Consider the following 25788-nt stretch of genomic DNA (forward strand, 5'->3'; position numbering starts at 1 on the left):
GTTATTGGGCTTTTTAGATTTTATATACTTTGTGTGTTTATCATTTCAGCACTAAAGCATAGAAATTAGGTTTTTTTTTTTTTTTTTTTTGAAATTCACTTCTTTTTTTTTTTTTGAAATTCAATGCGAAAAATTTCTTCCTTCAAAAATTCGAATCCTATACCCCCCAACCTAGATCAGACATTGTCCTCAATGTTTTTTTTTTTTTTTTGATGAATTTTTTTTTGAATATTATATTATTATTATTTTTTTTTGTTTTATTTTTTTTATTTTGGACGAAAATATGATGCATATGGAGGATAGAAGCATTTTACTGTAGTTGCATCAGTAATATGAGGGATCCTGTTAAGAAAATAAAAAAAATGCGACAAGAAAATATGCAAAAATAACCTATGAAAATTGGGTTGCCTCCCAACAAGCGCTAAGTTTAACGTCTTCAGCCAGACGCAGTGCATCCTTATCAAATCATACCAGGTTCATGCGGGGTTCTCCAAGGAAGAAAATTCATGGGAAACTGATTGTCGGGCACAGAGTTGACTGCTTCTATGGCCTTTTCTATAGTAACGTCAAAATGGGTCAAGCGTGTTTTCAGAGGGTCATCTGCTAAAATATAAGGAAGATCGCCCATTTTATCTATTAGGAAGCACTCAACTTCCTTTGCGGGTTGATCAGAGGCATGAAATATATTTAACTTAACCTTCATATTTCCAAAGGATATATTCATCACCCCCGTTCTACAGTTAATACATGCATTGGCTGTGGCTAGAAAGGGACGACCAAGAATTATGGGGATCTGTTTCTTAAGATTGGGCACAGGTTCCATATCAAGGACGATGAAATCGACTGGAAAATAAAATTTGTCGACCTTGACTAGGACATCTTCAATTGTTCCTCGTGGTATTTTAACAGATCGATCAGCCAACTGTAGGGACACCGAGGTAGGCTTCAATTCACCTAATCCGAACTTTTCATAGACTGAATAAGGAAGGAGGTTAACACTCGCCCCTAGATCTAATAATGCTCGATCAATAGGATTGTCTCCTACCACACAAGAGATGGTAGGGGCACCAGGATCTTTGAACTTAGGAGGGGTTTTGTGCTGAAGGATGGAGCTTACTTGTTCAGTCAGGAAGACCTTTTTAGGCACATGAGTCCTAGATTTTCGTTTCTGTGTACAAAGGTCTTTGAGAAATTTGGCATAAGATGGAACTTGTCTAATAGCATCAAGAAGTGGGAGGTTGATTTTGACTTGTTTGAAAACCTCCATCATCTCCTCTAGTGAAGTTTCTTTTTTGCCAAAGGGAGAGGGTGAATTGAGAGCATCAGGAAATGGGGCCTTCGGGATGTGAGTTTTGGCCGAAGCTGGAAGAGCTGAAGAAGAAGAAGGTTTTGGATTGTCATGTGATACATTTTGCTCTTCCTTTTTACCTTCTTTATTGTTACCCTCCCCAATCTTATTGTCTACTACACGTCCACTCCTTAGGGTAGTCAAAGCATTGGCCTGTTCATGATGAATTGTATTCGGTTGATTTTCTTGAGCCATGTATTGTCCCCTAGGATTACTCACTGGTTGGCTTGGAAGCTTTCCTTCCTCTCGCTTGTTCAGTGCATTAGCTAGTTGCCCCATTTGGGATTCTAGCTTGGCGATAGATTGCGTGTGAGAGTGCACCAATTGTGTAATGGTTTCCAAACCTTGAAGGGAGGTCAACACTTTCTCCTCAAAGGCTGTGTTTCTTTGGGGTGCTGGGGGAGTGTGTTGAAATTGAGTCGAAGGACGGTAGGGATTAACAGTCTGGTATGGTTGAAAGTTTTGGGAATAAGGCTGGGAAGTACTGGAAGTCTGCTGCTTCCAAGAAAAATTCGGATGGTTGCGCCACCCCGGGTTATAAGTGTTAGAATATGGATCATTACCCGGTCGGGACTGTGTTTGGGCAGCATTTACTTGTTCTTGCACGAATTCGGGGAATTGTGCTGCCGAAGGACACTCAAAAACAGTGTGAGATGGGCTAGAACAGAGAGTACATACTTGTACTTGATGAAAGTTTACAAGCTGTTCTCTAGACATTAGCTGGTCCAATTTGTGGGATAATGCATCCACTTTCTCAGATAGACCTATGGACTGGCTAACTTCAAATATGGTTCCTTTTCTTTGAGAACTCGGGGGTGCTTGACGAGCGGAGGAGGCATGGTGAAGGGAATTTTCATTAAGGTTCTCAAACAATTGCCATGCCTCATGTTCACTTTTGAGCATGAAAGTACCCCCACAAGAAGCATCAACCATCTGACGGTTTCGTTCAGACAACCCGTCATAGAAACATTGCACTAATTGCCATTTGGGTATTTGATGATGCGGGCATTTTCGGAGTAAGTCTCTAAATTTTTCCCAAGTTTCATGAAATTCTTCTCCATCAGATTGGGAGAAGCTCGTGATCGCACGCCTAAATTGGTTCGTTCTTCCTATGGGAAAATATTTTTTTAAAAATTCATGCTGCATTTGAGCCCATGAAAGAATTGAATTGGCTTCTAATGAGTGGAGCCATTGTTTAGCTCTATCCTTAAGGGAAAAAGGAAACAGCCTAAGTTTCAGAGCATCATCAGTGAAGTTCTGAATTTTGACAGTAGTGCAGATCTCAAGGAACTCATCCAAATGTTTATATGGGTCTTCATTGTTAAGTCCATAAAAAGAGGGAAGCATTTGGATGACACTAGACTTAATTTCAAAATGTGCAGCAGCGGTGGTATCAGGTAGTCGAACACAAAATGGAGAGGTATAAATAGAAGGAGTGAAGTACTCCTTTAGGAGTTTGGGTTGTTCTTCAGCCATCTTGATAGGTGAAGCAGATCCTAGGGTTTTATAAGTGCGGATTTTAGCTCGAAGGGTCCTAATAGAACGCTCTATTTCAGGGTCAAAAGGTATTAATTCAGGAGACCTGGAACGACACCCTAGCATACACTAAGACTCATCTGATTAGTCAAATACAGTCAAGCATGCACTAAAAAGAAAAATACATCAATTCCTTAAGTTCACCCTAAAATCACTAGACAGCTCCTAACTGGTTTGAAGATGGCACCTAAGCCTCCAATCCGGTCTAATGACTGAGCTGACCAGGTAAGCTCCCAGGTAAGTGGGGGGGTCACGAGGCTTTGCAAAGGTCCCACTTAAAAACCACTTGCCTCGAACAGATGAACTGTCTCCCTTAAAGGGACAAAGCTTGCCTAGACATCAACTAAGCCACAGAGCGAAATTGGTGCAACTTTCGGTGATCTTCATCCTATTGAGCTCGAATGTCTCTAGGGGCCAACGTCTAATTGATTTTAATTAACGTGATAGCTATGTGAGAATTGATTCACCTAATTTGGGCAAGAATCTGGTGATGAAATCCAGTTCTTATCTTGTTGGGGTGATTGCCCTTACTATGTGCGAATTAATTGGTGTATGTGTATCAGGCATGCATTCACACTTTTGCTGAATTTAAAATCAAACAATCACCACTCAAGAAAATTTAAAAAAGAAAGGTTTAGATGTTACCAAAGGAAATTTCCCCAGCAATTTTTTTTTACTTTAAAGCAAACCTCTACAGCCTTCCTTTTCTAGCAGTTCTCTTTTTGATTGTCCCAAATTTCTTCTTCGATTCCTGATCAAATAAAAATCAAAAATTAGTAAGAGAGGAGAATGAGGAGGATCTTGGTTTTGTTCCTTAGATGCGGAAGGGAAGAATGCTAACGTGGAGAGGATGGGATCTGAATCGTGGATGCAGAAGGATGAACTCGATTTGGATGAAGGGGAGGAAGGCATGCATGAGATGAGCTTTGGAACGGCTGGCAGCTGGGACTGGGAACGTATCACGAATGAACTGTAAGATCTTGGAGGATACTGAGCCGTTGGGAGGAGATCAATTCGGCTCTATTTCGTTGGAACACGGGAGAAGGGGAGGATGTTCGGTTCGGTTGGCAGTTGAGATGAAGCTGCGATGGGAAGACTTGGGAATCCAGCTGGGATCAGTCCGGAAGAAGAGGGAATGAATTCATGAGCTGAGATGCAGGGGATACCGTGAGTTGGTTTGAACTTTGTTTTATTAAGCTGGGAGGTTTTCACGGGGGACGAAGCTTCTGTTCTTTGGACATGGAAGCTGGGAAGGACGTGGATTTTATTCCCTGCATTGAGAAAGATGGTTGGGTCCACTCTGATGGGTTGGGACTGAAGCTAAAACAGGGGAGGTTTGAATAGTGGAGGAAATAGTCTTGATAGGTGCACACGTGAAGAGAAGGAAACTTGAATGACTGATTGTACATAAAGGTTGATCCATGATATAGTTCAAATAAAATGTTGAAACATGAACGAAAGGTCGAATTAGATGTGATGAAAACAGTAGAATTGGGATGAACGGCCGAAGAGGGAATCTGAGAGGATTTAATTCGCGAAGTGCATGCAATTTAGGTTCAGGGATCATCTCGAATGAGTTTGACTCGAATATGAGTTCGACTTTACCTGCATACATTAGACTCAATCAGTAAAACTCGAATTACCTCTGATAATTATTAAAATGCAATGATGATGGTAACACATATTTTATGGTTAAATTTACGAAATATGCAAATTAAAATAATGATAAGTGCTATGAATAAAAGGTTAATTTATGCATTATTTAGCACTTATCACACCCCCCAACCTACATTTTGCTAGTCCTCGAGCAAAATAAAAAAAAAACTAACTCACTTTCGCAGGAATCGCGATTGCATTTACCGTATGCAATAAGGCTTTAAACCCCTAGGTGGCCCTAGTGGACGAGTTTTGTCTCGTGAGGGTTTCCGGCTCAGATACCCACAAACTGCAGTCGAAAGAATTTATTTTATTGATTTATAAAATCTAATTTCAAATGCATAAGTGCCAATAATTTCAAAAGCACACAAAGTTTTATTACTAAGTCAGCCCAAATCCTAGGTCAAGATGCAACTTAAGTTGAAATTATTAAGTTTCCGTTAGGGAGTTGTAAGACTTCTTTATACTTGGGTGCTCGGTATATCTGGACCATACACAAGCTAAGGCTTTAGATCCCCAAAATACTGCTAAAGCTAGTAGCTTCCAAGAATTGGTCAGATAAGACCTAATCACTGATTCAAAATCATCCTACCTTGCAGGACTTCGAGAGTTGTGGATGTTTACTTTAATACCTCATGGGCTTTATCTGTAATATTCCAGTTTACTCGAATTTTTACAACGACGGCTTTCACACTATCGTCTTTTTCAAGGTCAATATTATTTTCTCTTTTTCTCTTTTTTTTTTTTGATTTTGTTTTTTTTTTTTTTTGATTTTGTATTTATAAATAAATTATGCACTTTTACTCTTGTAATGATTCCTCCATGTAACGAGCATTCAGTCAACACTCCCACACCAGATGGCATAAGGTGTTAGGCATCAAGACTCCCCTACGGACCTATGCTCGGGTTCCTCATTACAAGCCCGCTGACCTTTGACAATAGGTAGCCCTTTTCGATGTACCTGACTAAATTCACTTTTTTTTTTTTTTTTTTGGATAAAAGTGAATTAGATAAGTATGATTCATCAGGACTCAAGGTTGCTACCAGACTTAACAACATAATGTTGAACCTAACCCTTAGAAGTGTAGGCCATGTGTGTTGTGAAATTCCAAAGTAAAAATTATCTTACAACTCACTAAAGGAATATTTAATAAAAAGAACTCAAATTGACTTACTCCTGACTAGTTATTGGGCTTTTTAGATTTTATATACTTTGTGTGTTTATCATTTCAGCACTAAAGCATAGAAATTAGGTTTTTTTTTTTTTTTTTTTGAAATTCACTTCTTTTTTTTTTTTTGAAATTCAATGCGAAAAATTTCTTCCTTCAAAAATTCGAATCCTATACCCCCCAACCTAGATCAGACATTGTCCTCAATGTTTTTTTTTTTTTTTTGATGAATTTTTTTTTGAATATTATATTATTATTATTTTTTTTTGTTTTATTTTTTTTATTTTGGACGAAAATATGATGCATATGGAGGATAGAAGCATTTTACTGTAGTTGCATCAGTAATATGAGGGATCCTGTTAAGAAAATAAAAAAAATGCGACAAGAAAATATGCAAAAATAACCTATGAAAATTGGGTTGCCTCCCAACAAGCGCTAAGTTTAACGTCTTCAGCCAGACGCAGTGCATCCTTATCAAATCATACCAGGTTCATGCGGGGTTCTCCAAGGAAGAAAATTCATGGGAAACTGATTGTCGGGCACAGAGTTGACTGCTTCTATGGCCTTTTCTATAGTAACGTCAAAATGGGTCAAGCGTGTTTTCAGAGGGTCATCTGCTAAAATATAAGGAAGATCGCCCATTTTATCTATTAGGAAGCACTCAACTTCCTTTGCGGGTTGATCAGAGGCATGAAATATATTTAACTTAACCTTCATATTTCCAAAGGATATATTCATCACCCCCGTTCTACAGTTAATACATGCATTGGCTGTGGCTAGAAAGGGACGACCAAGAATTATGGGGATCTGTTTCTTAAGATTGGGCACAGGTTCCATATCAAGGACGATGAAATCGACTGGAAAATAAAATTTGTCGACCTTGACTAGGACATCTTCAATTGTTCCTCGTGGTATTTTAACAGATCGATCAGCCAACTGTAGGGACACCGAGGTAGGCTTCAATTCACCTAATCCGAACTTTTCATAGACTGAATAAGGAAGGAGGTTAACACTCGCCCCTAGATCTAATAATGCTCGATCAATAGGATTGTCTCCTACCACACAAGAGATGGTAGGGGCACCAGGATCTTTGAACTTAGGAGGGGTTTTGTGCTGAAGGATGGAGCTTACTTGTTCAGTCAGGAAGACCTTTTTAGGCACATGAGTCCTAGATTTTCGTTTCTGTGTACAAAGGTCTTTGAGAAATTTGGCATAAGATGGAACTTGTCTAATAGCATCAAGAAGTGGGAGGTTGATTTTGACTTGTTTGAAAACCTCCATCATCTCCTCTAGTGAAGTTTCTTTTTTGCCAAAGGGAGAGGGTGAATTGAGAGCATCAGGAAATGGGGCCTTCGGGATGTGAGTTTTGGCCGAAGCTGGAAGAGCTGAAGAAGAAGAAGGTTTTGGATTGTCATGTGATACATTTTGCTCTTCCTTTTTACCTTCTTTATTGTTACCCTCCCCAATCTTATTGTCTACTACACGTCCACTCCTTAGGGTAGTCAAAGCATTGGCCTGTTCATGATGAATTGTATTTGGTTGATTTTCTTGAGCCATGTATTGTCCCCTAGGATTACTCACTGGTTGGCTTGGAAGCTTTCCTTCCTCTCGCTTGTTCAGTGCATTAGCTAGTTGCCCCATTTGGGATTCTAGCTTGGCGATAGATTGCGTGTGAGAGTGCACCAATTGTGTAATGGTTTCCAAACCTTGAAGGGAGGTCAACACTTTCTCCTCAAAGGCTGTGTTTCTTTGGGGTGCTGGGGGAGTGTGTTGAAATTGAGTCGAAGGACGGTAGGGATTAACAGTCTGGTATGGTTGAAAGTTTTGGGAATAAGGCTGGGAAGTACTGGAAGTCTGCTGCTTCCAAGAAAAATTCGGATGGTTGCGCCACCCCGGGTTATAAGTGTTAGAATATGGATCATTACCCGGTCGGGACTGTGTTTGGGCAGCATTTACTTGTTCTTGCACGAATTCGGGGAATTGTGCTGCCGAAGGACACTCAAAAACAGTGTGAGATGGGCTAGAACAGAGAGTACATACTTGTACTTGATGAAAGTTTACAAGCTGTTCTCTAGACATTAGCTGGTCCAATTTGTGGGATAATGCATCCACTTTCTCAGATAGACCTATGGACTGGCTAACTTCAAATATGGTTCCTTTTCTTTGAGAACTCGGGGGTGCTTGACGAGCGGAGGAGGCATGGTGAAGGGAATTTTCATTAAGGTTCTCAAACAATTGCCATGCCTCATGTTCACTTTTGAGCATGAAAGTACCCCCACAAGAAGCATCAACCATCTGACGGTTTCGTTCAGACAACCCGTCATAGAAACATTGCACTAATTGCCATTTGGGTATTTGATGATGCGGGCATTTTCGGAGTAAGTCTCTAAATTTTTCCCAAGTTTCATGAAATTCTTCTCCATCAGATTGGGAGAAGCTCGTGATCGCACGCCTAAATTGGTTCGTTCTTCCTATGGGAAAATATTTTTTTAAAAATTCATGCTGCATTTGAGCCCATGAAAGAATTGAATTGGCTTCTAATGAGTGGAGCCATTGTTTAGCTCTATCCTTAAGGGAAAAAGGAAACAGCCTAAGTTTCAGAGCATCATCAGTGAAGTTCTGAATTTTGACAGTAGTGCAGATCTCAAGGAACTCATCCAAATGTTTATATGGGTCTTCATTGTTAAGTCCATAAAAAGAGGGAAGCATTTGGATGACACTAGACTTAATTTCAAAATGTGCAGCAGCGGTGGTATCAGGTAGTCGAACACAAAATGGAGAGGTATAAATAGAAGGAGTGAAGTACTCCTTTAGGAGTTTGGGTTGTTCTTCAGCCATCTTGATAGGTGAAGCAGATCCTAGGGTTTTATAAGTGCGGATTTTAGCTCGAAGGGTCCTAATAGAACGCTCTATTTCAGGGTCAAAAGGTATTAATTCAGGAGACCTGGAACGACACCCTAGCATACACTAAGACTCATCTGATTAGTCAAATACAGTCAAGCATGCACTAAAAAGAAAAATACATCAATTCCTTAAGTTCACCCTAAAATCACTAGACAGCTCCTAACTGGTTTGAAGATGGCACCTAAGCCTCCAATCCGGTCTAATGACTGAGCTGACCAGGTAAGCTCCCAGGTAAGTGGGGGGGTCACGAGGCTTTGCAAAGGTCCCACTTAAAAACCACTTGCCTCGAACAGATGAACTGTCTCCCTTAAAGGGACAAAGCTTGCCTAGACATCAACTAAGCCACAGAGCGAAATTGGTGCAACTTTCGGTGATCTTCATCCTATTGAGCTCGAATGTCTCTAGGGGCCAACGTCTAATTGATTTTAATTAACGTGATAGCTATGTGAGAATTGATTCACCTAATTTGGGCAAGAATCTGGTGATGAAATCCAGTTCTTATCTTGTTGGGGTGATTGCCCTTACTATGTGCGAATTAATTGGTGTATGTGTATCAGGCATGCATTCACACTTTTGCTGAATTTAAAATCAAACAATCACCACTCAAGAAAATTTAAAAAAGAAAGGTTTAGATGTTACCAAAGGAAATTTCCCCAGCAATTTTTTTTTACTTTAAAGCAAACCTCTACAGCCTTCCTTTTCTAGCAGTTCTCTTTTTGATTGTCCCAAATTTCTTCTTCGATTCCTGATCAAATAAAAATCAAAAATTAGTAAGAGAGGAGAATGAGGAGGATCTTGGTTTTGTTCCTTAGATGCGGAAGGGAAGAATGCTAACGTGGAGAGGATGGGATCTGAATCGTGGATGCAGAAGGATGAACTCGATTTGGATGAAGGGGAGGAAGGCATGCATGAGATGAGCTTTGGAACGGCTGGCAGCTGGGACTGGGAACGTATCACGAATGAACTGTAAGATCTTGGAGGATACTGAGCCGTTGGGAGGAGATCAATTCGGCTCTATTTCGTTGGAACACGGGAGAAGGGGAGGATGTTCGGTTCGGTTGGCAGTTGAGATGAAGCTGCGATGGGAAGACTTGGGAATCCAGCTGGGATCAGTCCGGAAGAAGAGGGAATGAATTCATGAGCTGAGATGCAGGGGATACCGTGAGTTGGTTTGAACTTTGTTTTATTAAGCTGGGAGGTTTTCACGGGGGACGAAGCTTCTGTTCTTTGGACATGGAAGCTGGGAAGGACGTGGATTTTATTCCCTGCATTGAGAAAGATGGTTGGGTCCACTCTGATGGGTTGGGACTGAAGCTAAAACAGGGGAGGTTTGAATAGTGGAGGAAATAGTCTTGATAGGTGCACACGTGAAGAGAAGGAAACTTGAATGACTGATTGTACATAAAGGTTGATCCATGATATAGTTCAAATAAAATGTTGAAACATGAACGAAAGGTCGAATTAGATGTGATGAAAACAGTAGAATTGGGATGAACGGCCGAAGAGGGAATCTGAGAGGATTTAATTCGCGAAGTGCATGCAATTTAGGTTCAGGGATCATCTCGAATGAGTTTGACTCGAATATGAGTTCGACTTTACCTGCATACATTAGACTCAATCAGTAAAACTCGAATTACCTCTGATAATTATTAAAATGCAATGATGATGGTAACACATATTTTATGGTTAAATTTACGAAATATGCAAATTAAAATAATGATAAGTGCTATGAATAAAAGGTTAATTTATGCATTATTTAGCACTTATCACACCCCCCAACCTACATTTTGCTAGTCCTCGAGCAAAATAAAAAAAAAACTAACTCACTTTCGCAGGAATCGCGATTGCATTTACCGTATGCAATAAGGCTTTAAACCCCTAGGTGGCCCTAGTGGACGAGTTTTGTCTCGTGAGGGTTTCCGGCTCAGATACCCACAAACTGCAGTCGAAAGAATTTATTTTATTGATTTATAAAATCTAATTTCAAATGCATAAGTGCCAATAATTTCAAAAGCACACAAAGTTTTATTACTAAGTCAGCCCAAATCCTAGGTCAAGATGCAACTTAAGTTGAAATTATTAAGTTTCCGTTAGGGAGTTGTAAGACTTCTTTATACTTGGGTGCTCGGTATATCTGGACCATACACAAGCTAAGGCTTTAGATCCCCAAAATACTGCTAAAGCTAGTAGCTTCCAAGAATTGGTCAGATAAGACCTAATCACTGATTCAAAATCATCCTACCTTGCAGGACTTCGAGAGTTGTGGATGTTTACTTTAATACCTCATGGGCTTTATCTGTAATATTCCAGTTTACTCGAATTTTTACAACGACGGCTTTCACACTATCGTCTTTTTCAAGGTCAATATTATTTTCTCTTTTTCTCTTTTTTTTTTTTGATTTTGTTTTTTTTTTTTTTTGATTTTGTATTTATAAATAAATTATGCACTTTTACTCTTGTAATGATTCCTCCATGTAACGAGCATTCAGTCAACACTCCCACACCAGATGGCATAAGGTGTTAGGCATCAAGACTCCCCTACGGACCTATGCTCGGGTTCCTCATTACAAGCCCGCTGACCTTTGACAATAGGTAGCCCTTTTCGATGTACCTGACTAAATTCACTTTTTTTTTTTTTTTTTTGGATAAAAGTGAATCTGAGAGGATTTAATTCGCGAAGTGCATGCAATTTAGGTTCAGGGATCATCTCGAATGAGTTTGACTCGAATATGAGTTCGACTTTACCTGCATACATTAGACTCAATCAGTAAAACTCGAATTACCTCTGATAATTATTAAAATGCAATGATGATGGTAACACATATTTTATGGTTAAATTTACGAAATATGCAAATTAAAATAATGATAAGTGCTATGAATAAAAGGTTAATTTATGCATTATTTGGCTGGGAAAAGGCCAATGACTAGAATTCTCTGAGATCTGTGCAACTATAGATGAATAGATGATATACTTTGAGATCTGAAAAATAAATGATTGAAAAGTGTGGGAAGAGAAGTAGGTGAAATTGTGAAGAAACGGGAATTAATGGAAAGCACTGGGTTTTGGAGGAGAGTTCTTGGAGTCGACTCTGGAGGATGCTGCAGTGTCCATAGGCTTTACCTAATTGAGCTCGACTCGACCTGCATGCATTAACCTTAATTAATAAATAATCAAATCAAACTTGAATTACCTTGGATAATTTATTAAAATGCAATCATGAAGGTAATACATTTTTTTTGGTTGCATTTACAAATTATGTGAATTAAAATAATGATAAGTGCTATGAATAAGATATTAATTTATGCATTATTTAGCACTTATCACACCCCCCAACCTACATTTTGCTAGTCCTCGAGCAAAATAAAATAAATAATAATAATAAAAAATAAAAAAAAACTAACTCACTTTCGCAGGAATCGCGATTGCATTTACCGTATGCAATAAGGCTTTAAACCCCTAGGTGGCCCTAGTGGACGAGTTTTGTCTCGTGAGGGTTTCCGGCTCAGATACCCACAAACTGCAGTCGAAAGAATTTATTTTATTGATTTATAAAATCTAATTTCAAATGCATAGGTGCCAAGAATTTCAAAAGCACACAAAGTTTTAATTACTAAGTCAGCCCAAATCCTAGGTCAAGATGCAACTTAAGTTGAAGTCATTAAGTTTCCGTTAGAGAGTTATAAGGCTAATTTATACTTGGGTGCTCGGTGATGTCTGGACCATACACAAGCTAAGGCTTTAGATCCCCAAAATACTGCTAAAGCTAGTAGTTTCCAAGAATTGGTCAGATAAGATCTAATCACTGATTCAAAATCATCCTATCTTGCAGGATTTCGAGAGTTGTGGATGTTTACTTTAATACCTCATGGGCTTTATCTGTAATATTCCAGTTTACTCGGATTTTTACAACGATGGCTTTCACACTATCGTCTTTTTCAAGGTCAATATTATATTTTTTTCGCTTTTTCTTTTTCTCTTTTTTTTTTTGAGTTTTATAAATTACGCACTTTTACTCTTGTAATGATTCCTCCGTGTAACGAGCACTCAGTCAACACTCCCACACCAGATGGCGTAAGGTGTTGGGCATCAAGACTCCCCTACGGACCTATGCTCGGGTTCCTCATTACAAGCCTGCTGACCTTTGACGATAGGTAGCCCTTTTCGATGTACCTGACTAAATTCACTCTCTCTTTTTTTTTACTATTTTTTATTTTATTTTTATTATTTTTTTTATTTTTTTTTTTGAGATAAAAGTGAATTAGATAAGTATGATTCATCAGGACTCAAGGTTGCTACCAGAATTAACAACATAATGTTGAACCTAACCCTTAGAAGTGCAGGCCATGTGTGTTGTAAAATTCCAAAGTAAAAAATAATCTTACAACTTGCTAAAAGAATTTTTAATGAAAAGAACTCAAATTGACTTATTCCTGACTAATCATTGGGCTTTTTAGATTTTATATACTTTGTGTGATTATCATTTCAGCACTAAGGCATAGAAATTAGGTTTTTTTTTTTTGAAATTTACTTAAAAATGTGAAAATGCGAAAAAATCCTTCAAAAATTCGAATCCTATACCCCCCAACCTAGATCAGACATTGTCCTCAATGTTTTTTTTTTTTTTTTGATAAATTTTTTTTTGAATATTATATTATTATTTTTATTGTTTTATATTTTTTTATTTTGGACGAAAATATGATGCATATGGAGGATAGAAGCATTTTACCGTAGTTGCATCAGTAATATGAGGGATCTGTTAAGAAAATAAAAAAAATGCGACAAGAAAATCTGCAAAAATAACCAACGAGAATTGGGTTGCCTCCCAACAAGCGCTAAGTTTAACGTCTTCAGCCAGACGCATCAGGTGCAGTTAAGCATGCATTAAAAGAAAAACACATCAATTCCTCATGTTTGCCCTAAAATCACTAGACAGCTCCTAACTGATTTGAAGAGGGCACCTAAGCCTCCAATCCGGTCTAATGAACTTAGTTGACCAGGTAAGCTCCCAGGTAAGTGGGGGGGTCACGATGCATTGCAAAGGTCCCACTTAAAAACCACTTGCCTCGAACAGATGAACTGTCTCCCTTAGAGGGACAAAGCTTGCCTAGACATCAACTAAGCCACAGAGCGAAATTGGTGCAACTTTCGATGATCTTCATCCTATTGAGCTCGAATGTCCCTAGGGGCCAACGTCTAATTAATTTTAATTAGGATGATAGCTATGTGAGAATTGATTCACCTAATTTGGGCAAGAATCTGGTGATGAAATCCAGTTCTTATCTTGTTGGGGTGATTGCCCTTACTATGTGCAGATTAATTGGTGTATGTGTATCAAGCATGCATTCACACTTTTGCTAAAATTAAAATCAAACAATCACCACAAAATTTCAGGCTAATTGGGAATCAATTTAAATAAGAAAGGTTCAGATGTTACCAAGAGGAATTTTCCCAGCAATTTTTAAAGCAGCCCTTTACAGTATTTCTTTTATCAGCCGTTCCCTTTCTGATTGTTCCAAACTTCTCCTTCGGTTCCTGATCAAATGATACCAGGAAAAATCAAAAATTAGTAAGAGAGAAGAAGGAGATAAGGAAAGTAACAAAAAAAATAGAAAATATTTTTATTTTATTTTAGATATATATATTTTTTGAAAGTTTTTTTTTTTTTGAAAGTTTTTTTTTTTTATGAAAAGAAAAACAACTATGCTAACAATCCCCGGCAACGGCGCCAAAAATTGATAGTCAACTTTAAAGACCACGCAATAGCACGTATCTGGTAGGATAGTGATTACGGGTATCGATCCACAGGGATTGGGGTATAGTTGTTTTTCTTTAAAAATAAAAATATTTAAAGCGATGAATTTGTGAAGACTATTAAACTAAGAAATTTAATAAAAGAAAATGCAATTAAAGGGATATCAGTTTAGGAGAATCTAGGACAAGGAATTCACCACTAACATCGGAACAAGGATTAATTATATTTTATTTCGTTCTTGGATTAACATGCAAATTGGCTACAAGCCTAATAAGCATTTAAATAAAAATTCACAAAAGTAATTTGGGCATAATCCATCTTCAGTTGGCATGAAATGTCTACCCTAATCTAAGGTGGCAGCACATCGCATCTTCCCTAAGCATGGACTATCTTATATTTACCTAGTGATCATGAAGAACAGTTGTACGAACATCATACTTAAAATCACAGAAATTAAATATGATTCAAAAGAAGATATCCATTAAAAACAACAAGTTCATACAACTCCAAGAACATAAAATAAAATATAAAACCCATGTTCCTGTGTTAGGGCTGCATCCAGCCCTAGAGAAGATATCAGCCCTGCATGGAGTTGGAGACGGCAGCAGCAGCACAGTAGTGGACTCCCATCTCTCCCTCTTTATTTATTTTTTTTTCTTTGGGAAATCATTCCCAGAATGACCAAAACTCCTCTCTCCCTTCTCTGTTTCCGTGGGACTCCGCCTGTGATGAGATGGGAATAGCCTCCCCCCCCCCCGATGGGGGAAGAAGGAATGGGATCAGCCCCCTCCCCTCGTGGGGAAGAGGAGGAATGGCCCTCTCGGTTTCATGCGTGGCCCTTTTATAGGCTGCAACTCCCTCTTTCCTCCCCTGTTTCGAATCATGGATAAGGATGCTGTGAATGCTCACGGTTGGGAGGAACGGCTTCTGTTTCACGGCAGCGGGCGACGCGTTGAAGTTAGCTTAATCCTTGAGTTGGTATGCTGTTGGGATTTGATTCTGGTAGTTGATCCGGAAGTCCGTTGCTTGATCTTCGGCTGCAGGGGGGTGACGAGGACGTGGAGAAGTTGAGCTGAACTCATCCGTGGAGGGAAGAAGACTTGAATCACGGATGGTTGACGCGATCTAGAAGAGCCTGACGTTGCTTCAACCGGAGGAGACGTGGACGTGAAGCTCGCAATGGGAAGATTCAGATTATGTTCTGTTGAAGCAGGGGATGACGTTTATCCTTATGAACGGTGGGATGCTTGGAAGAAAACGGAATGAAGGACCTTGGGGCTGATCCTTGAATCGCGGACGCGGGGAAGATAACACTCTGTTTTGGGATGCAGGGGAAGATGCATTTTGACACCGTGAAGCTCGGGAGGATATGAAATGCTGATCCACGGAATGAGGAGAGGATAAGGATGCTGAGACCTCACATGCGGACAGCTGGGAACAGGGGATGAAACTGGGATCTGTTCGTGAACGGGATTGGCTGGCAGTGATTCCGGAACAGAGGAAGCCGTGAAGATGGAGGGAACGGTTTTGGCTGGGAGGAGAACGTTTGGGATATTCATCCGATTGGGATCAGGGGATTCAGAGGTTGGGAGGAAGTTGGGACTCGGGGTGATGTAGGAAAGGGAATGACTAGGAGAAGAGTGGATCACGACCGAGATGAGAGCTGGGAATCCGGGAGTTTGGGATGAAGTTTGGTAACGAAAGTTGGGAGGAAGGGATAATCACGAATCATGGGATCTCGGCTGGGAGCTGACGACGTGGCTTGATTCGGCTGGGAGCAGGAGAGATGATCCTGGAACGGATTGACACTTCCGTGATGCTTGGGAAGGAGGAGTTGCTCGTGATGTTCCCCGGCTGGGAGAATCTAAGAGATGGGTCGAACGGCTGGGAAAAGATGAGGATGCTGGGGCCTATGCGGATGAAACGCGAATGCTGGGATTCTCTACCGAAATGCCAGAGAGGGTGGAGGTGGTTTTGAAGTACTCACGGGATGGGGAGATGAGTTGGGAGCTTTGGATGTGAGCATGGGGAGGATGAGGATGGGTTGGTTGAAGACGCTGGATTTGGTGAAGTTGGGAAGGACGTGGGATTTGAACCGTTTGAAACAGGGAAATTAATCCTATTTGGAACTCCCCTAGTCACGGGACTCAAACTCGCCAAGGAGCTCGGCATCCGGCGTCTGAAGGTCTTCACCGACTCCCAGCTGGTGGTCGGGCAGGTTCGAGGGGAGTTCGAGGCACGGAGCCCGACCATGCAGAGCTACGTCCGGAAGGTGCAAGCACTCATTCCCGACCTCGGCAGTATTGACATTCAGCAGGTCCCAAGGAGCGAAAATGCTAGGGCCGACAGGTTGTCCCGCTTGGTGGGCGCTGAGGCACACAACTTGTCAAGGGCGATATACCTGGAGACCCTAGATGCCCCGAGCATCGGCGAGGCTGAAGCGGTAATGGCAATTGATCCGGAACCATCTTGGATGGACCCGCTTGTAGCTTACCTCGCCGAAGGGATCCTCCCCGAAGATGAAGATCAAGCTCGGCGACTTGTTATGAAGTCCGCCCACTACGTACTCTACGAAGGGAGGCTGTATCGGACCTCGTTTACCGCCCCCCTCTTAAGGTGCCTCCGCCCTTCGGAAGCGGCTTACGCCCTCAGCGAAGTCCACGAAGGCATCTGCGGATCGCACCTGGGGGCTAGGTCCCTGGCACATAAGATCATGAGGCAAGGCTACTATTGGCCGACCTTATTGGAAGACTCAAAGGATCACGTACGGAAATGCGACGCCTGCCAGCGCCACGCCAACATCCAGAGAGTCCCCTCTGTTCCCTTGGCGCCAATCACCACCCCCTGGCCCTTTGCACAGTGGGGAATGGATATCCTCGGACCATTCCCCATCGCTTCGGCCCAGCGGAAATTTTTGATTGTCGCCATCGACTACTTCACCAAGTGGGTGGAGGCAGAGCCACTGGCCACCATCACGGAGGCGCAAGTCCGGAAGTTCGTAAAGAAGAACATCATTGTCCGATTTGGGGTACCTCGGGTCCTCATCTCGGATAACGGTCGACAGTTTGATAACAAGCATTTCCGAGACTTCTGCGAGGAGTTCGGGATCGAACATCGGTTCACGTCCGTGTCGCATCCCCAAACCAACGGCGAGGCCGAGGTCACAAATCGGACAATCCTCCAAGGTATCAAAGCGCGGATCGGACGGACGGGGCAAGCTTGGGTCGAGGAACTCGAGAATGTCCTTTGGGCGTATCGGACCACGCATCGGACTCCTACCGGGGAGACGCCTTTCAGCCTAACCTATGGCACGGAAGCCGTTGTCCCCGTAGAGCTCGGACTTCCCTCACCTCGGGTAGCCGCACACCGACCCGAGGCCAACTCGGAGCAACTCCGAGGGAACCTGGATCTCTTGGAAGAAGCAAGGGAAATGGCGCAGGTTCGGATGGCAATGTATCAGCGGAGGGTGGCCCGATATTACAACTCCAAAGTCCGACCGAAGCTTTTCAGAATTGGAGATCTGGTGCTGAGGCGAGCTAAGGCATCTCAACCTACGGAAGGTGGGAAGCTAGCGCCGAATTGGGAAGGCCCGTATAAAGTTCGTTGGGTAAACCGACCTGGCTCCTACCAGTTGGAAGCCCTAGATGGCCGAGAAATTCCAAGGGGCTGGAATTCCGCTAACCTGCGGATGTATTACCAGTAGAACAACAAGGCCAGAAAGACAATTTGAAAAGGTGCAACACTTTTCATTTCAATAATTTCTGGTTACAATGGCGTGCTCGTGTGATTACAAGGAATTCCCAGAGGGGAATTAGGGAGTAAAGAAAGCAAAGAAGAGGTGGAGAATCCGTGGAGCTGAGGACCGAGGATCCCAAACCCTCAACCCAAAGCAGCTGCAATCCCACCGGAAGTGGGTGCTTCTAACCGGAGGCGCCATCCAGCACCTCACCAAAAAGACGAGGAGCCGCCGCAGAAGAAGCTCCCGCTGCCCCCAGGGGAACGCCGCCTCCAAAGGATATTCCCATCCTCCCCAGTGGTAGGAAAGAGAAGGAATTCGAGGGGGAAGAGCATATGGAGGCGCGGTCCCGGACTGAGCGTCTGGTGCAGAGCTCAATCGGGAGGCTGAACTTCAAGGAGGGGAGATGTGATCCCGGATGAAACGCCTAGAGCGGAGTTCCGCCGGGAAGACCCTCCTTGTTGATCCCAGATGAAACGGCTAGTTGGCTGAAGTCGCAAGGGGAGCGCCTCCCCTTTCCTTCAACAAGAGTCTCTCAGTCATATGCCAAGGAGGAGGTCCGCGATCCATGGCAACCTGAACAGCTCCGGCTTGGCAAACTCCATCGTACCTGCACCTGTATTTATAGCCAAACTGCGGCCCCCTGGTCGTTCCGATGCGGGTGGCTCCAATAAATGCAGGCGCATTGAAACCGGAGCCGTTCCGGCTCCCGAGGCGTATCTCCCCGCGATTTCCTAAGCGTCATTCTCCTTAAACCGCATTCTTTGTGCAGGACAATCCGGGTGTCATGTACCCCTAGCTCCACATATCTCCGCTCGCGCCCAGGCCGTATCCTCCTCGAAGAACCCGCGTATCGCGGCCGCTCAACTAACACTCCTCGCAAGCAGCAGCTGGCGATCCGATTTCCCAGGTAACGCATTAATTAGCGTTTAATGCCCTTCTCGTGTTCCCCCAGGCAACGCTTAGAGAAAAGGAGAAACATGATCGCGGCTGGCCACGGAGAAACCCCGTCGGGCAGCGAGCGACAAGCGCACGACCAGCGAGCGGAATTTCCCGAGGCTCGGCCCTCGGATGCCTGGCTAGCCCGATGATCATCCCGGGAGCAGACTAGCCGGAAGCCCCGACCGGTCGCCTCGACCCTCGGATGCCAGGCTAACCCGACGATCATCCCGGGAGCAGACTAGCCTGAAGCCCCGACCGGTCGCCTCGGCTTGCGCCAGCCTTGGCCGACCAACGAGCGGAATGTCCCGAGGCTCGGCCCTCGGATGCCAGGCTAACCCGACGATCATCCCGGGAGCAGACTAGCCTGAAGCCCCGACCGGTCGCCTCGGCTCGCGCCAGCCTTGGCCGACCAACGAGTGGAATTTCCTGAGGCTTGACAACCCTCGGATGCCAGGCTAACCCGACGATCATCCCGGGAGCAGACTAGCCTGAAGCCCCGACCGGTCGCCTCGGCTTGCGCCAGCCTTGGCCGACCAACGAGCGGAATTTCCTGAGGCTTGACGGCCCTCGGATGCCTGGCTAGCCCGATGATCATCCCGGGAGCAGACTAGCCGGAAGCCCCGACCGGTCGCCTCGGCTTGCGCCAGCCTTGGCCGACCAACGAGTGAAATGTCCCGAGGCTCGACCCTCGGATGCCAGGCTAACCCGATGATCATCCCGGGAGCAGACTAGCCTGAAGCCCCGACCGGTCGCCTTGGCTTGCGCCAGCCTTGGCCGACCAACGAGCGGAATGTCCCGAGGCTCGGCCCTCGGATGCCAGGCTAACCCGACGATCATCCCGGGAGCAGACTAGCCTGAAGCCCCGACCGGTCGCCTCGGCTTGCGCCAGCCTTGGCCGACCAACGAGCGGAATGTCCCGAGGCTCGGCCCTCGGATGCCAGGCTAACCCGACGATCATCCCGGGAGCAGACTAGCCTGAAGCCCCGACCGGTCGCCTCGGCTCGCGCCAGCCTTGGCCGACCAACGAGTGGAATTTCCTGAGGCTTGACAACCCTCGGATGCCAGGCTAACCCGACGATCATCCCGGGAGCAGACTAGCCTGAAGCCCCGACCGGTCGCCTCGGCTTGCGCCAGCCTTGGCCGACCAACGAGCGGAATTTCCTGAGGCTTGACGGCCCTCGGATGCCTGGCTAGCCCGATGATCATCCCGGGAGCAGACTAGCCGGAAGCCCCGACCGGTCGCCTCGGCTTGCGCCAGCCTTGGCCGACCAACGAGTGGAAGGTCCCGAGGCTCGGCCCTCGGATGCCAGGCTAACCCGATGACCATCCCGGGAGCAGACTAGCCTGAAGCCCCGACCAGTTGCCTCAGCATGCGCCAGCCTTGGTCGACCAACGAGTGGAATTTCCTGAGGCCTAACCCTCGGATGCCCGGCTTAGCGCCGGAAGAATTTCCTGAGGACTAACCCTCGGATGCCTGGCTTAGCGCCGGAAGAATTTCCTGAGGACTAACCCTCGGATGCCTGGCTTAGCGCCGGAAGAATTTCCTGAGGCCTAACCCTCGGATGCCCGGCTTAGCGCCGGAAGAATTTCCTGAGGACTAACCCTCGGATGCCTGGCTTAGCGCCGGAAGAATTTCCTGAGGCCTAACCCTCGGATGCCTGGCTTAGCGCCGGAAGAGTTTCCTGAGGCCTAACCCTCGGATGCCTGGCTTAGCGCCGGAAGAGTTTCCTGAGGCCTAACCCTCGGATGCCTGGCTTAGCGCCGGAAGAATTTCCTGGGGCCTAACCCTCGGACGCCTGGCTTAGCGCCGGAAGAATTTCCTGGGGCCTAACCCTCGGATGCCTGGCTTAGCGCCGGAAGAATTTCCTGGGGCCTAACCCTCGGATGCCTGGCTTAGCGCCGGAAGAATTTCCTGAGGCCTAACCCTCGGATGCCTGGCTTAGCGCCGGAAGAATTTCCTGAGGCCTAACCCTCGGATGCCTGGCTTAGCGCCGGAAGAGTTTCCTGAGGCCTAACCCTCGGATGCCTGGCTTAGCGCCGGAAGAATTTCCTGAGGCCTAACCCTCGGATGCCTGGCCTAGCGCCGGAAGAATTTCGGGAGCCAGGAGTCAGCAAGACGCTACCGAGAGTTAAAAGAAAAAGAAGGACGAAGGCGAGATGAAGAAACATTCAACTTGCATTAATTTTCATTGTTTCAGGGCCGAGGCCCATACAATTTGGCAAAACGCCGGTATACAAAAAAAAAGAAGACAACGAAAGGTACAAGAGGTCAGCTTGGAGGAACTCCCGGGTCGGGAACGTCGGGCTCGTCCGCAGGAGGTAGGGAAGCAGCAGGAGAACCAACAGGCAATGGCGCCGGAGAGGAGTCGAGAAGGGAGATCTCGCTCAGGTCAACTTCGGGGTACTTAGCCGACACCCTTGCCAGGCCCTCCTCGAAGCCTAAGACAAAGGCTTCGGCCCCCGCGTCCGACGCGTCACGGACAAACTCGTCGGACTGACGATAGGTCTGTACTGCCTCCGACATATCATGAGCGAACTCGGCGGACTGGCGATAAGCCTCTACCGCCTGACGCCCGATTTCCGCACTCCTCTCGGCCAGCGCCGCCTCTGCCCGCTCCATAATCTGGGCTTTCGCCTCCAAGACCTTCGCCACAATCCGGCCTTCCGCCTCGGTGGAGACCCTCAGCAGCTCAGCCCGAGCCTCCTTGTGCTTCGCTTCGGCAGCAATGCGAGCAGCCTCAGCCTCCGTCAGGCGCGAATGAAGCTCCTGATCGCTCGCACGGGACTTCTCCAAGGCCGACTCCAATTCGCCCAGCTTAGCTTCAAGAGACCGGGTTCGGTTGCGGGCGTTGTCGGCTGACCGCTGGGCCTTCTCCCACCTCTCCCGGTAGTCGGCAGCCTTCCGGGACTGCTTCTCGGCCCGCTCATCCGCCTTCTTGACCTCGCCCTCGAGACCCGAGGCAACCTTGAGCTGCTCCTGAGCCTCCAACAGTTGCTACTCGAGGGCAGCAAAGCCGAGTGCCCGCTCTTCGGCCTCCCGGAGCCTCGCCTCGAAGTCCCCGGTCGTCCTGCCTGCCACAGCCTGGCCTCCCTTTTCCACTGCTTTCAGCCGGTCCTCGGCCTTCGCCAGAAGCCCCGCCTGTTCCTTGTAACACTCCTCCAGACGGATCATGTACTGGGCGAGCTAAGAAATAGGAAAAATAAGGGAGTCAGGCGGAGAACAACAGAGCCAATAAATGGTGAAAAGCGGCCAGAAGAACACTCACCGACATGAGACAGACACAGCTGGCAGCCCCAACGTCAGAGACCTCCAACTCCCGGACCCGCCGACGGTCCTTCTCCAGCAGCACTGTTTCGATGAGATTTCGGGCGCCATCGGTAGTGAAGGCAGACCCCGATTTCTCCCCAGAGCCGGACGGTGGTTCTGCAGCCTTACCCCTATCCATCGCCTGGGGAAGAGTCCGGCCGATCGCGCTCGGGGCGGGGGTCACCCCAGGAATTGATAGGGTCCCGCTCGGTCGGGGCCTCGGCGCGTCCCTCCTCGAGTCATCAGGAGCCGACCGAGTCGAAGGCCGGGTCGGGGACCGATCACGTCCGACCCGTCCGTCTCGGGCAGGCTCGGATGATACCTCCGGAGTAGCGGCAATCTTACCACCGGAGGGCTGATACAGCGTCAGCTGCCGGTCCGTGCCCACGACGTCTCCCTGATCGGTGGGCCCGGACTCGTCGGTCGGCGTCGGAGGCACCTCCTTACGGGACTTCTTCGCCGGTGGGGCCCCGCTCGGAAGAGCTCGTTTCCTCCTCTGGGCTGCTTCCAGCAGGGACGCCCTACCAACAGCCTTTGTCTTCACCGACCGCATGACGTCGTCGATCTCTGCAAAAAGGACGGGATAGTCGGAGACGGAGAAACCAAAGGAAAGAACGGGACGAAAGAAGGGAAAAAGTCAAGAAAGAATCGGTGGCGGACTCACGGTCGGTGGGGACCGAGCTCAGACCGACATTCACCAAAGTATCCTCGGAAATAAGGCGGGCCACCGGGGGGAGCTGGCCCTCGGCAACCAACCCCTTCAAGGCGGCCAAGCCATCGGACTCCTCCCTTGACAGTCTCGATAGGCCGATCGGAGACTTCATCGGGGTCTCCCAGGTCGCCCTGATTTCCCAAGAGGGATCTGCATCAACAAAAAAGAAGCGCTCCTTCCATTTGTGAATGGAGGTAGGAGCCTCCTTGACAAGGCCGCATCCTCGCCGCGCTGCGAAGCACCACCACCCTTTGTCCTGGGGGTGGCCGCTCAGGCTGTAGAACTCCCAAAAAACATTCAGGGTGGCGGGGATCTCGTGCATACGGCAGAGAACCTGGAAGACCGTCAGGGCCCGCCACGAGTTCGGCACCAGTTGCGTCGGTGCCACTCTTAAACCCCGTAGCACCTGCATGACCAAGTCCGAAGGGGGAAAGCGGAACCCGGCCTGGAGAATGCCCTCATTGATGGCGATCTTCCCTGGAGGAGGATGGGACATCCTCTCCTCAGGCCCCGGGAGCGTGGCGTTGCAGGCCTCGGGAAGGTGGTACCGAGCCACGAGTCTGTCTAAGTCTGTGGCGACCAGCTCCGACTTAATTTGGTCTGCTCTCACTTCGCCCATTCCTAATGGCCAATAAACCTACGGTCAGGACGGGGACAGGAAGGGGGGAAAGACCGGAGCGACTGGAGTACACTAGTATAAGAGGGGAAAGTATGGAGAGCCCTAAGTAGAAGAATGGGGAAAACTCACCGGAAAAGAGGTAAGAACGGCTCCGAGAGCGCCAAAGGAGAAACAAGTGAACAGTCCGACGGCAGCAACAGCTGCGCAAAGGGGAAACTTGAAAATATCTGTAAAGAAGAAGACGGACGGGGAAAGGCCCCCGATTAAATAGGCGGAAAGGCAAGTGACGCCTCGATGACGCCAGAGGACGCCTGGCTGCCGAAGGGTCGCTCGCGCCACAAAGGCGAATCGACACCATTAAGGAAGGATGTCCGCCGAAATCCTCAGACTGCCAGGTCAGCAATAACCGCCATACGCCATAAAAAGGGCGGGGAGCTCGAAGCGCGCGCGCCTCTCCGAGGAACGGCGGCAATCCCGAAACATCACTCCCTTCACCTGTTCCCCTTCTGGTTCCAGGCTCGGAAGTGGGGGGCTACTGTTACGGGGGAAATAAGCCGCCATGCCCCACGTGACCGGCACGCGCGCCCAGGAAGACTACGGCTGCCCTTTGATCCAGCAATCCGACCCCGAGTCGGACATCCTCGGCTCCGCAGCCCGACCCCGAGTCGGCTGCCCTTTGATCCAGCGCTCCGACCCCGAGTCGGACGTCCTCGGCTCCGCAGCCCGACCCCGAGTCGGCTGCCCTTTGATCCAGCAATCCGACCCCGAGTCGGATATCCTCGGCTCCGCAGCCCGACCCCGAGTCGGCTGCCCCTTGATCCAGCGCTCCGACCCCGAGTCGGAGATCTCTTGATAACGACAGGCTATTCCCCAGAGGCACGCCGCGGCCTCCTGCTCCACTACTCCCTGCAACGGCTGTATCCGATGCTGCTCCACGATCTCCTGCATCAGCCGTACAAAGCGGAGCCCCACTATGCCCTGACGTGGCCGTACCCGGTGCTGCTCCACAACGCCCTGTAACGGCCATGTCAGTGGCCACACCATCGTGCCCCACGATAACGAACCCCCCTGAGAGACCCCCCAGCCAGGTATATATGCGGCTGGGGGGAGAAAGGGGGGGGGTGAGCAATATCTCCCAGAGCACTCTCTTACTTGCGATTATCACCTCTCCTCCTCCTCCAATCTCCTCTGACTTGACCGTCGGAGGGCCATCACCACCCTGGTGGTGGTGCAAGGCTTGTTTGCAGGTTTCTTGGCGGAAGGTGGAGCGCAACCAACACCAACCAAGACAACTCAGACGGAACCCCGTTCACACCGCAGTGCCAATCGTTCTCGGTTTGGACCACCAGCAACACTTTCTATCTACTAGAATTTTTTTTTGCATATTTACCCTCTTAAACATGCAAAATTGTATAAATATTCTTATAAAGCTTCTATTTGCTTGTGTGCCCTTATAAATATTTTTTTTTGCATGTCTATCTATTAAGAATATTTGAGTCATTTTAATTTGAAATTGTTATTTTTTTAACGGTGTTAGATGCAGTGGATACGTATGCAAAAATAAGGATAAAAAAGGGTATACATGCAAATATTAATTTTGGAAGGATATTCATGCAAAATTCGATATTTAGAAGGGTATTCATTCCAAAAACCTAAAATTAAAAGATGTTTTTGATTAGTAATATTTAATGAAAAAATATATGACTCTCAGTTGTCCCTTGTTTCTTATTTATTTTTCTCCTCTATTTGAAGCATTCAAAGAGTCTTATGACCTTTTCTTGTTAAACTAAGCACTCACTAGTTGAAGAAATTGTAACCACTTCTGGTAGATTTATTTAAATATATTTATATTGTTATTTAGAGCAAACTTACTAGATGTTCATCATTCATCCAAAACAGATATTCAACCATATCTTGCGAGGGAAAAATATGAGACTCTTAGTTAAAAGAATCTGTGGAGTGATTGATTATACCCCTATTTGATTTTGATGAGCTCAAAGCATCTGAGTATATTTCATGTTGTACTAATGAATTCAATCTAGTGTTTCCGGCGAATATATGTGAATTTATCTTTAAGAGCATCGAGCCTTGGTTCAAAGTAATTTG

Source organism: Phoenix dactylifera, unplaced genomic scaffold (genome assembly GCF_009389715.1).
Source record: "Phoenix dactylifera cultivar Barhee BC4 unplaced genomic scaffold, palm_55x_up_171113_PBpolish2nd_filt_p 000317F, whole genome shotgun sequence".
Lineage (NCBI taxonomy): Eukaryota > Viridiplantae > Streptophyta > Magnoliopsida > Arecales > Arecaceae > Phoenix > Phoenix dactylifera.